The sequence below is a fragment of the Equus przewalskii genome, chromosome 28 (genome assembly GCF_037783145.1).
Source record: "Equus przewalskii isolate Varuska chromosome 28, EquPr2, whole genome shotgun sequence".
NCBI classification, from domain to species: Eukaryota; Metazoa; Chordata; class Mammalia; order Perissodactyla; family Equidae; genus Equus; species Equus przewalskii.
This window is the reverse complement of record NC_091858.1, coordinates 20,293,087-20,307,396: the sequence shown is the minus strand read 5'-3', so window position 1 is coordinate 20,307,396 and position 14,310 is coordinate 20,293,087.

Below are 14,310 nucleotides of genomic sequence, written 5' to 3'. Positions count from 1 at the left end.
GATGAGTCCATTTCAGTTAATTCTACTCTCCTCTGAAAATGTTAGAGTTTACGAAAAGTTACAAAATGTTATTTCTATAATATTTTTAGGAATTATGTTTAATATTAATTCTATGTCTATTAAAAACACTGAAGAAATCTTGAATCATGTTATTCCAGTAAATTATATTAATAATATTTATAGTGGCTCATACATTATTAAGTATTCTTTGTGTATTAAGATGGCAACCTACTAAAGACCTAATTTTCCCATCAAATTTTGGGAAAACATTGATAGTACATTGAGCCCATTCAAGAAGCATCGCCGACTCATCTTTCATCTCTGGGCAAATGATTCATTTTCCTGAAGCTATTTGGGCCAATATCTATTGTTACTTTCTATACCTTATTGATATTAGAGCCATTTGAGTCTATCCATGGCTCCAACAAACACCGTTTAAGCTAATAGTGCCATTCATTAGAATTAAGAAGATTTTCAACATCAAAGTCAAAAGCCAATCTTGGGATATTTCCTCCTCTCACAAAGAATCTATCTAGTTCTGACCTTTGAAGTGCACTATAATTATCGGGTGGGAATGTAAACTGACTCTTGACACGAAACAAAAACATTACTGGTGGATTTCAAAACACATTTCCCAATTCCTTCATCAGTGGCTCATCTAGTCAGTGTAGTAAAGCAGGAAAGATGAGTTCACAGATAAGACTAGATTATAGAAAAGAGAGTCTAGCTTAAGCTTGTTTTATTACTGAAATAAGTCATTTTTAAATTACCTTGTCACTTAAATTTGGTTTCCTTTTTCTCAATTTGCAACATGAATTATCATATTTTAATCCTCAAAATATTGAACCGAGAGTCATGCCAAGGCAAAATTATGCTTAAAACACTACCTTTTTTTATGGGTAGCTGTTAGACTTGTCTCAAATAAATAACTCTTCTAGCATATTAATATATAATGAAGAAAGTATGAGTAGTTCTTAATACATAGTCAAAGGAACTGCTGTCAGCTAAAGAAGCTGCGGTTTATGCATGTCTGGGAATGAGTAGTCCAACCAAAAAACCAATATTCACTTGCAGGAATGTTTGGTTAACAACATATAACCAAGCTTTACAATGTCAAACAAAGCAATCTTTGAAAGTTACTTAGTGATAGGGGATAAAAATAAACCATTGAATAACAGAGCTAATGCTAAAATCATTAGAAACCACTATGTTTTAAAATATCATAGACAGAAACTCTTCTAAAAAACTCAGTAGTCTGAGTTCCCCACTCCCTTGCTGAACAGAGCGTGTGTTCCTACGTGCTCAAGGTAAAAATATCTTCAGTCAGTGGTTCAAAGACTCTCAAAAGCATTAAAACGTTGACCCTCATGGTATCCCAGGTGGTAACACCAAAAATCTCTATTTGCAGATAGAGAAAATAGAATACAGATGTAGAATATAGATAGAGAAAATAGAGATAAACGAATAAAACCCCAAGCATTTATGCCAATGCTTTTCACTGCAGCCCTGGCCTCCACTTGTTTCTTATTACAAAGGAATCCAGATTCTTTAAATAACATAATCTTTTAGATAGAGAAACCACCAAAGAATTAAACCAGCAGTGGGTCTTTGTTTTCCTGAGTGCATTTCTCTAACGTGGTCGTAATTGCCTCCTTCAAGGCCTTCTTTACAAGCTTTGTGGATTATTTTTAACAATACCTTTTCTTGACCTTTCTGTCTTACTATAAATTTTAAGACTTCCTTATTTAATTAGCATGGAGTACTGTCTGGGCATTGGGATTTTTTTTTTAAGGCTCCTCGGGTGATTTCATGTGCTACAAACTTTGAAAACAACCGTCCTACACTATACTTTTTGTAGAAAAATAAAAGTATACTGAAGTCCGAATTTTTCAGATAATTGTCTTAAATCTTTATTTCACAGAGCAATATAATATTTGGGCCTCACATAAACAAATTAATAGGTAGGATATATGGTTTCCATAAGATATTCATATCATTTCTTTATAGTTGAACAATATACGTTGACAGATCACGTCTAAATGACAAAACTCCAACATTGTGAGGTGAGATCATCAATGTTCTTTGAAACTCAAATGGGAACACACTCTTTCTAGAATTAACTAATGTTATCTTTATGCCTTGGGTCAACTTTCCCATACCACCCCCTGCCAACTCTCCACCCTATACCTACTCCCTTCTTTTGCATCTAAAAGGCAGGTGACCTTTAAGTCTTTGCTAGATAAAAATCTCTTCACAGGTAACTCACAGGCTCGCAAAGCAGCTGGTTGCATTAGCGATAACTCTAGTCATTACAATGCTCCATCTTCTTCTAAAGGGCAAATGCCTCCCAGCATATTTCATTCATGCTGTCAGTTCTGCCTAGTGGAGTAAAAGCAAACCAAGTGTACTCAGTCTCCCACTAAGACCCTTTTAGAGTGTGACACAATTTTAGCATACTTTCTTTCCCATTGTTCTTCCCTTTTTATGGAAAGAGAGATTGAAGATGGATGCCATCAACAACAATGCCTGGCTAGAATCTAATTACACATTCTTTCAATCATTCAGCATTCCGGTTATTTACTTCTACATTAAAACAACCCCAAACATTAGTGATTTTAAAAAGCAATTTATTATTTTTATTTTACAGTTGTGTGGTCTGACCGGCCATATCTGCAGTTGTTGATTAAGGTCTTCCAAGTGGTTGCAAGTTAGATAGCAGCTACAGTCACGTGAAGGCTCAAGTGGGATGTACATCCAGTGTAGCTTCTTTACTCACCTCACTGATCCTCGTCCTCTCTCTCTCTCTCTCCACCTGCCTTCTCAATCCCTAAGAGAATTACCACTTGGCATGAACTCTACATCATTTGATGGTCCCCAGGTTGTCACACATCTAACATGGCAGTTGACTCTAAGAATCAGGAAACAGAAGCTGTGAGGGCACTTAATGGCTATGCTCAGATCTGGCACAATGTTGTTGTGGCCATTTTTATTTTATTGGTCAAAGCAGTCACCATACCTGTCCATATTGAAGGGAGTGGGGAGGTTGACTCCATTTCCTGATCACATTACAGAAGAGCACGTGGAATGGAAGATATTGCTTTGATCACCCTTGGAAAATATAGTCTGCCACATTCAGCAAAGCTTTGATGAGTGTTCTTTATGCCCTAGGCACCAAGCTACTTTCTAATGATTAAAATACAAGTAAATCATGGTCCCTGTAAGTTAACAATTTTGGCAGCTGAGTCACATACTGCCTCCATCCTCTACGTCTTATTCACAGAACTGCTGTCAAGCTACAACATGATATTTACAATAAAGTTTTTTAAACTATGGTCACAATTTTGCTTCTGTTCTCACCCTCTTATTCTAACTTGAAATATCATTCTATTATCTACTTCTGTTATCTACTTCTTTGACTCCATCATCTAAGAAGCATACCTTCTATATTTTATATAAATCATTCATTTGTTGATTTAACCTATGTTTATTGAGTACCTTCAATAGTCAAAGCATTGATAAAAATATACACATTGAATGGAAATGACCAATGACTTAACACTTTGTCTTGCTACTCGACACCTCCCAAAGGCTAGTATTGATTCATCAACACATCCCGAATACAGCTGTTCAGAGGGCTGAAACCTCTGTAAATGTACAATCTGCTAGCCCATATTTCCACAACTAGTCCACAAGGAAAGCATATCAGACTTCCTCAGATGCCGTATTTGCCATATTTGATCTATTGGAGCAGTATCTCATAAAAAAACCCCAAAATTTGGTTTAATGACAATGCAAGCTCAAATGGAGTCCAGTTGATCACTGCTTTCTATTTTAGTTTCATGCATAATATATGTTTTATGAATTTTTATATTTTATAATCTCTTCAAGATTAACAACTTATTTGATTTCATTTGATTTTCAAAAGCACCGAAACCTGTGTACCAAGAGTCTAGGATTGGAATGTTTTCATTAATCAAAAACTCTTAATTGAAAACTATTTATCAGATAAGGATTACTGGTTTCAGAAGAACTAAAATTTAATTAACATACTCAATTGAACATAAATCATTGGCCTTGAACTAGAATTTCATTACTTTGTCTTAAGTTACTGTCTAAATATTGTTTTGTCCTAAGTCATAATTAATAGCAACACTGATTACCATACAATAGCTATGCCATCTACAAAGAGTTCTAACTGATACAAATTAATAGACAAAAGGGAATTTTCTATGAGACTACTTCTCCTATATAATGGTTTTAATGTTATAATCTCTCACAAAAAAATCTTCTCAGCTAAGTCAAGTACTTTAGCTTTGAAAGCATACAATTTCCAAGATATGGAACTGACTGACACATAAATTTGGTCTCTAATAATCAACTTATTTGATTTTCCAACTTTAATTCTTCATTCCTACAACCACTTCCATAGAGGTAAATTGAAAATAATTTCCAATTTTATTATCACCAGAAACAGTCTAGTTTCGTTCTCCTACTGAATCAGCTGACTCTGTGGTAAAGCTCTGCTGTATTTGGATCTGATACTTTAAGACTATATGAAAGCTCACTAGGATGAGCATTCTTGAAGCTCTCTGTTGTTGGGTCTCTCTTTACTGTGTAATACACGTCTCATCTAGAAAAACAGAATACTACCCAAGTCTGTTTTGCTGCAAGCCTGGATAAAATTATATCTCACAGTCCACTACATCTTTAAATGTTTCTCAAATATTAACTAACTAAAACAATTACATTAAGTAACTTGCTTGAAGGCATTGTATTTTTTTCAGAATTATGTAAGCCCACCACAGACGGTTAAGAATCTTGATCATACCTGATAAACGTTACTATCCATAACATTATAAGTATTCATACTACTTTAATGCATTCTGTGTTTAACATATGGAGAAACTAAGTCACAGAACTTCATAGCCCTATAAAAGAGTAGAGATGAGACATTAATTCCATCAATAAAATTAAAGGCTTTCCAGATTCTACTCATGAGTCCTACCCACCAGACCATAAATTCTACTTTTAAAAATCATTAAATTACCCTTTAGCTCAAGTGACAGAACAGGTCCTTTCAAACCTAGGTGTCTTTGGTTCACGTGCCAAAATGGAAGGATTTGTCATAAAACTACAAAAAGAACTTTGATTAAAGAACCCTTAATGAAGATCTGACATTTAATCTGTTCTTTTATTGGAGAAGATCTTTAAATATTCTCTCCTTATGAATTCATTTCATATTAACTTGGAATAGTACTTGATCATAGGAACGTGACTGTATGCTGGTACTAAAAGAAGATAATTAAGCAATATGTTCTGCCAAGGACATCACCACCCTATAAATCCATCAACCCACTTGGATAGCTAATAATTTCAGTAATGTTGCCATGACATTGTAATGAGAATGTTTCATATCCTGCAGCTCCTTTGTCAATTAGACCTGCTCTACGGTCAAATGCTGGCAGCTTTGTAATAAAATTTTCATATGTTTGTTGTGCCCCTTCTGAGGGGCTTTCCCCCTACATTAAAGTAAAACGCCAACAGGGCTTAGATGTAGATAGGTTCCTAAAATAGTCTCTCATACATTAATTACCTTTCTGAACATTCTACCAGCATGCATTGAGAAAAACAATATTGTATGAGCTTGTATAAAGTACCAAAAGCAGATAGTATGCATTATCTACTAATATTAATAGAGATATGCTGAAATAATATACTAAGAAATGGAGACATATTTTAAATGGCAATTTTAAAATAAATAGTTCTATGAAACTGACTTATAGTTGAAGATCTAATGCACTTTTTCTTTTTTCTTTTTCCCTGTGAAGTTTCCAGTTGACTAAAGAAAACCCAAAAGGATAACAATAAGAATTTGGTCTTCTGAATTCCAATCAATAGCAGAAGTGTGTGTGTGGCAGGGGGCGGTAGGGAGGGGAGGCTTTTATCCACATGAAGATAATAGGAAGCCTGTACCACCAAAAACACTTTGGTCAATAAGAAAATGTATTTTCACATTAATAGTATTTTTCATTGACCAAAACAAAAGCAATAGATGTTAATCCGCATTTGTCGCTTTAAATTAGCTTATATATGGAGGAATCTGAGCCTTTAGTAAACCTCTTTGAAAACAGAAAAGACTCTGGACTGGACCAGGAGGTCCTTGGAACCCACAGGGTATAGATGTTTGCCCTCAAAAACATCCATAGAAAATGCTTTTGATTGACTCATATGGGAGTATAGAAAACTGTCTCAAGATTTCCAACATTATACTCAGACTCTTAAAGTCCCAATGGACTGAAGACAAAACACTAGGTCAGAAAATGGTATGTGGGGGCTGGCCCCTTGGCGTACTGGTTAAGTTTGGCGCACCCTGCTTCAGCAGCCCAGATGTTCAAGGGTTCAGTTCCCAGGAGTGGACCTACACCAGTCATCGGTGGTCATGCTGTGGTAGCGACCCACATACAAAATAGAGGAAGATTGCCACAGATGTTATCTCAGGGTAAATCTTCCTCAGCAAGAAAAAACAGGCACTTGGGAAAAAAAATTTAACCGTATTGTATTTTTCAGTAAGAAAAAAAAACAAAGAAAAAGTAATCTGATAAAGGGTTGTTCTCCAAAATATACAAAGAACACTTAAAGGTCAACAATAAGAAAACAAATGACCTGACTAAAAAATGGGTCAAAGATCTTAACAGATACTTCACCAAAGAACACATACAGATGGCAAATAAGCATATGAAAACATGCTCCATGTTATATGTCATATGTCATCTAAATACACATGAAATGCAAATTAAAACAAGATACCAATACATAGCTATTAGAATAGCCCAAATCCAAAACATTGAAAACACTAGATGCTGACAAGGATGTGGAAAAACAGGAACTCCCAAACATTGCTGGTGAGAATGCAAAATGGTGCAGCCACTTTGGAAAACAATTTGGTGGTTTCTTACGAAACTAAACAAACACTTACCATACAATCCAGCAATCATGCTCCTTGGTATTTGCCCAAAGGAGTTAAAAACTTATGTCCACACAAAAAATTGGCACTCAATGTTTATGTCAGCTTTGTTCATAATTGCCAAAACTTGGAAGCAACCAGGATGTCCTTCAGTAGGTGGATGGGTTATTAAACTGTGTTACATCCAGACAGTGGAATATTATTTAGCACTGAAAAGAAATGAGCTATCAAAAAGCTATGAAATGAGCTATGAAAAGACATGGAGTGAATGCATGTTGCTAAGTGAAAGAAGGCAATCTGGAAAGCTACATACTGTATGATTCCAACTACATCACATTGTAGAAAAGGCAAAACTGTGGAGACAAGGAAAAGATCAGTGGTTGCCAGGGATGGGAATGGGGAGACATAAATCGGCAAGAAATGGAATCAAGTTGGGTCTCTACTTAGATTCCTCGCATCGTGTATCACCGTGGACTGACACTGCTCTTACTTCTCCTCCCAAGGGCCTCCAGGTTCCACAAAGACTATTTCTTCTCATCTATGAACTCCCCCTTCCAAACGCGATGCTTTACGGTACAATGACCAATAATATGTCTTGAATGAATATTGGAGAACAGAGATGGAAAATTTCCCAACGTTAGACACTGAAAGAAATTATGAATATATGAAAACTAGTGGAATTGGTTAAAAGCAAAGCTATTAAAAGAAACCAAAACCACTCCTGCCAGAAGAAGTCAATTGTTCTAAATGCTATGTAGAATTTTTCACTTTATTTCGGCAATCATTTATACGATTCATATTAGAAAAAAATTCCCAGAGGCCTTAGAAAGTCACCACTTTTAATAGAGAAAAGTGTTTCCCTGTGAAACATATTACCTCCTGTTAGGACATTTGTCCTTTCATGAAAGATGTATTAGTATTCTTGTTTATTGATCTTATCTCAATACCTCTAAATTGTAAATGAAATTTTTTTTTACCACATTTAACCTGATATTTTGGTTCTTTTTGAACAGGTTTGTATTGGATACTCAGTTTTCTTAGTTTTTATGTAAATTCCTTGTTTTGTATTCAGGAAATGTAGTTCCACCTTCCATTTCTTTTCTCTTAAAATACTTTTCAAAATGATGCCAGCTTCTTTGCACAGTGGGGAAATGTAAAGTTGGGCTCTTAAATTGTTTTTGAATGCCCAAGTTTCCTCTTCCTTTATTTTAACTAAGAAATAAACAAAAATCTTCCACTTAAACTCTTTGACATGATTGATGCTGTCAGTTAACTCTTTATCATGGAATAAAGCCACCTTTAGAAAATGACACCATATAAAATAGATGGTGGGGATGTTTATTCTCTGATATTTTTACCAGACCCCAAAGGAACAAGGAGGAGAACAATGCATGCTTACCTTCCCCCAGGGCAACAGCTGTTTCTCTCAACAAAAGAGAAGGCCTCTGCTCTTGAGCACCTAAACCAACTTAAAATTCGTTCTTGTTCCCATTTTGCTCATGCTCAGCACTCTAACATTTATAAACTTTCCATATGGCAAAGCAGATGAGAATCCCTTTGGGGGTATCTTGCAAATACCAAATGAAATATCATAAGTGATAAAACGTTACAGTTGCCTAATTCTTAACGCTTCAAATGTGTCCCATGTTCTCTCAACTGTGGCCTCGCGTGTGTACTTGCAAAACCATCCTCCTTCCTGTGGAACTGAAATAATTTACAGTTTCTTTCCTGAATTTCAACCCTCAATTTAAGCAGTGCAAACAAAGCATCATATCAACAAAAAAACCAGAAACATTTAACCTGGAAAACAATGAATATTTTCTCTATGGGGTGATAGAACATACAGTAAATCAACACTGTGGGGAAATTTCATCTAAATTTAAGGAAGAGAGGGGAAAAAAATGACCAAGGGTAATTAATTGCCTGTGAACTTGAGAAATAAATCTTAAAATAAATCGCTGAAAATCCATTCAAGTTCTTAATACTTAGGAACCACATTCAAACAAGAAAACACAGGCAAGCATATAAAACCTCTAAATGCAGCCTCTTAAGTTTAAAAACTCTGAAAACAATACATGACAAACATATGGCAAAATTTGAAAGCACATATTACCTGAAAATAAGGGGAGGGGTGTGAAATGCCACAGTAAACGTTCGTGCGGCATTTTACTCGAAACTGCTGTACAGACATGGGGGAGGAGCGTGGCCCTGTGATAAGAACACCCAGTACATTAGAGGAACTCTACAAATTACACTGAATCAAATGAAATGGAATTGTTATATGATCACAGAGTAAAACCCCTTGGCCAATAACTCTAACAAATATTATTTTCCCGTTATAATACAAACATAATGCAAACGTAAGTAAGAAAATACTTATGTTGAAGACAGACTTTCCAGAGCCTCCATAGACTCAAGAGGTTTGCCCTCAAATAACAAACTGTTTTGCAAAGTAGAACAAAAATGCCCCATGACCCTACATAATTTTTTTTAATATTGTCCCTAATGAGCATTGTCTTTCTTTGCAATGAGTTTTCTCACCCAAGGAAAGTGGAAAATTTAGATGATCCAGATGGAAACAGATATTTTGTCTAAATTATCTGAACAGCTGTCTTAAACTTTTGCTTTGCTACGGACACGTAGACTTGGTGTCTATGCACTACAGGCTTTCAAATCATTTACATTATTTTAATCCCTGGTAATAGAAATCATCAGTTCTGCTTTAGAGATTGGGAAATTGGTGCATTTGCTCTTTCATTTAACATATGTTTTTTAAGGTGGAGACATTACTAAATGTGGAGGGTAAAAATATAAATGTGATGCAGTCTCCGCCCAAAAGGAGTTCAGACAAACATATAGATTTCAGCATAAAAACATATAAGCAGTAGTATATTCTAGAACTAAACTAATACTATAGTTATATAGAACTGTAATATGAACTATCACAAATATCTACAGGCACACAGAAGCATGTGCCACAGTCAGAAGAGAGAATACAAGTGCAAGTCCTTGATAAGTTTTAATGGTGCCATGCATAAGTTTAGAGAATTGATGGTCAAACTAGAAAACCACTCATATACTGTAGACACATACCATCCCGTGGTGAAATGGGCTCTGGTCAAAGGCCCATAAACCTTGGGTGAAATAAGCTAGACCACTGTGATATAATAAAAAATATATTTGGGCTTTTTCCCAGTTCTTAGCACAGAGCTTCTAAAATCTTTGGAATTTCCTGAGTGATAGAAGTCCCTTGTTATTTACAATGAGTCCCGTCAACTATACCTGAGTTTACGATAGTGAAGTGACTAATGATGGACCCCTAGATATCTTCAGGAGAGGGGCTGGCTGCCAGAGGAACCAACCATGTGATTAGAGAGCTGGAACTTTCTTCCTCCCATATTGACCTCTGGAGAGGTATAGGGGCTGGGGGTTAAGTTCAACTATCAACTATCAATAGCCAATGATTTAATCAGTCATGCCTACAAAATGAAACCTCCATAAAAATCCCTAAACATAGGCTTCAGAGAACTGGAGTGGTGAACACATCGAGGGGCTGTGACAATGGCATGCCTGAAGACAGCATGGAAGCCCTGCACACACACCCCCCAACATCTCGCCCAGTGCATCTCTCCCATTTAGCTGTTCCTGAGTTGTATCCTTTATAATAAGCAACTGATAGTAAGTAAAGTGTCTCCTGAGTTCTGTGTGTTATTCTAGCAAATTATCAAAGTTTGTGGGGGTATTATATGAACCCCCAAATTTGTAGTTGGCAGGGCAGGAATGTGGGTAGCCCGAACACCGCATTTGTGGTTGGCGTCTGAAGTAGAGGCAGTCTTGTGGGACTGAGCCTTTCCATCTGTGGGGTCTGACACCAATTCCGGGAGTTAGTGTCAGAGTTGAATTGAAATGTTCAACACCCAGCTGGTGTCAGAGAATTAGAGAATTGGTGTGGAAAAGATACCACGTATTTGGTGTCAGGGGAATAAAACCTCTCAACTACATGAACTTTAACAATTCCCCTGCCATTCTAGTGTTGATTCTGCTTTTAGATGTGAGAAATATTCTCAAAAGCTAAAGGTTTCTATGCTAGACTGATTAGCCATTCCTCCTTTGAGATTTAGTATATACCACATTCTACTGAAATTTTCTGTTTATTGGTACATGTCCCGCGCAGGTACATAAATTCCTGGAAGGAAAGAATCATATGCTATTTGTATTTGCCACATAATGGGAAATCAATAAATATTGATTTAATGAAAGGAAGGAAGAAATTTCTGATAGGAGCACTAATGTCTTAGCTCTAAGCAGAGGTAAATCATCATTTGTATAACCCTAACCTCTCCTCTAAAATTGTAATGAAAATTGAGCTCAAGAAGATTGAAATCGAGAAGATTTGGAACGGCACACTAACCCTTCGTACTGGGGCAGGACTATTTACAATATCTGAAAAGGGCATAGAATATCAATTAAATTTACAATATGCTGAAAACACCAAATGCTGATGGGGATGAGGAGCAAATGGAACTCTCATAAATTACTGGTAGGAGTACAAATTGGTATAACCACTTTGGAAAACAGTTCGTCAGTTTCTTATAAAATTTAACATTTAGTTACCATAAAACCCAGTGGTCACACTCCTGGTACTCACCCAAGAGAAATGAAAGCATGTGCATACAGAAATATTTGCATGCAGATATTATAGCAGCTTTATTCACAATAGCCAGGAACTATGGGGGAAAAGTTAAATTTCCATCAGCTGGTGAAGAGATAAACTGTGATACATTCATACAACTGAATTCTACTCAGCAAAATAAAGGAATGAATTACTGATACAATCAACAACATGGATGAATATCAAAAGTACTATGCTAAGTGAAAGAAATCAAGCACAAAAAACTTCATACTGTTAGATCCCATTTATATGCCATTCTGGAAAAGGCAAAACTAAGAACAGAAAGCAGATCAGTAGTTGCCTAGAGCTGGATACCCGGGGAATGGACTGCACACCAAGAGGCACAAGAGAAATTTTAGGGGTGATGGAAAGGTTCTATGTCTTGATTGTGGTGGTGGTGAAGTATTGCATACATTTATCAAAACTCATCAAACTAATCATTTAAGAAAGGTGACTTTTACCATACATAAATTATATCTCAATAAACCCTGACCATAAAAAACTACAATATGCTATTTAATCCTGCCATTAAGTTGGAAAATATTTAAACTAAAACATTGCCCCAAATGTTGGTTTTTTGCCTTTGCTACACGTTTCTAGGACATGGAAGTAGGAATTTCCAACTTAGTGTAATGTCAACCTGAAATAGGAAATTAAAATATTCTTTTTGCTTTATGATTTGCCTTTGATGTTAAGAAGGCTATTGGGGCCGGCACTGTGGCAAAGTGGTTAAGTTTGGCACACTCCACTTTGGCGGCCCAGGTTCGTGGGTTCAGATCCTGGGTGTGGACCTACACCACTCATCAGCCATGCTGTGGTGGCAACCCACATACAAAATAGAGGAAGATTGGAGCAGATTTTAGCTCAGGGCAAATCTTCCTCAGCAAAAAAAAAAGAGAGGGGGTCTATTGTGAAGAGTGGAGGCAATTAAAGTGAATCCCATTTACATTTCTATTACTTGATATTTTATTCTAGCAAATAAAACCAAAATATTCTATCTTTAGATATGACTTCATAATCAACTATGAAAGTAGGTGCATGAGTATCATTATTTAAACCAGCTCCATCCATCCACAAGAAGGAGTAAGTAAAGGAACTCCTGTAAACCCACAGTGAATGTTCAGTGGTCCTGGCCAGAGTCTAACACTACACAGAACCCCCAGAAACCATCATAACCCTTTAGAAGCAATGTATTTAGTTTGATGCAAATTGTGCAGGGTTTCTCTTCTAAAATTATAAATAGCTGTCTTATTAATCTAGAACTATCAGAATTTCTCAACTAATGTTGCCAACACAGACAAGAGAAAAATCTGTATTAGAAGCTGACATGGCCCAAAACCCTTATTTTCACTAAGATACTTCAAATATTCACCTTTAGGACCTCGAAACCAAGTAAAAGAGGTTCTTCTTCAAAATACATTCTGCTTCCAATATTTACATGTTAAAAGAATTCTAAATGGGATATTTTAAATATTAGCTAGTATTACGTTAACCAGCACCAACTTTTTAAATAGGAAGAAGAAAGAAGAGAAAAGGAAGGGAAAGACACAGCAAGAAGGAAATGTTTTGCTCCAAGTGGAGAAATACTGCTGCAGATTACAAATAATAGCCTCAAAGGATGCGTGCTTCTCTGAAAATCTGAACACAGCCTCTCTATATTTCAGAATTAATAAGGAAAGGAGGAACATGGATACCTGAAACCAGTAGTAATGATGTGCCTTACCGTCTTACATCCCTGTCCGTGACAGCTTTTATAAAAGAGTTATTAGTGAGTTAAAATAAGACGATACACTATTCACCTGATTCCTCCCTTTGCCTACACAAAATAGATCGTTCATTTCTTTGAAACCAACTTTCCTTCGCTACCTTCCTATTCCTGCCAATTATATGATTATTTAAAGTGGTGTCATCTCTGACTCTTCCCACCCCCGAATCCCAGTGTGCAATAAGCTGCCCAGCCCTTCTCTAGGAACACTTCGCACAAACCAACTTTATCACATTTCGGCCACACCAATGCTACAGTCTCTCATTTGGCTTCCCCACGTCAAGTTTTGCTTCACTCAGTCCACCTAACTACTGCTTCTAACGCAATCCTCTTTCACAGAAACAATCTGTGCAGGTCACTCTCCTACAGAAAAACCTCCAATGGCTCCCTATTGCCAAAGGTCAAAACTTATTTAACAGGTCAAAACTTACAACACTTCAAAATACAACCCACTGTCTCCCAAATTTTGCCACTATTCACTTAAATTAACCTTCTCTTTCAGACTAGCCTATGCTTCTCTCTAGAACATGCTGTGTTCATTACCCAAATGACCCTTTTGGAAAAGATTTTTTCTGAGACAACGGAAGTACTCGGAACAACTTGGCTCAACTTCTTATTAAGGAATGCCCTTCTCAGTTCTATTCACTATTGGGAACTTCTCATTCCTCAGGTCTGACTTTAAGTCCCAGGCTTGGTTAAACCTGCCCATCCTCCACAGTGCCATCCTCATCCACACCCAGGTTAAAGTCGTTTCCCATCTCAGCCACAGCCTTGTTGATTTTTGCAAGATCCTCATCCTTGGCAAATCCTTTGACGTCTAGGACAAACTTCCTGAGTGTCTTCTTCCAGCAGCCATTCATACACTCCTTGGTGACGTCACCCCAAGCCCAAGCAAGCTTCTTGATGCAC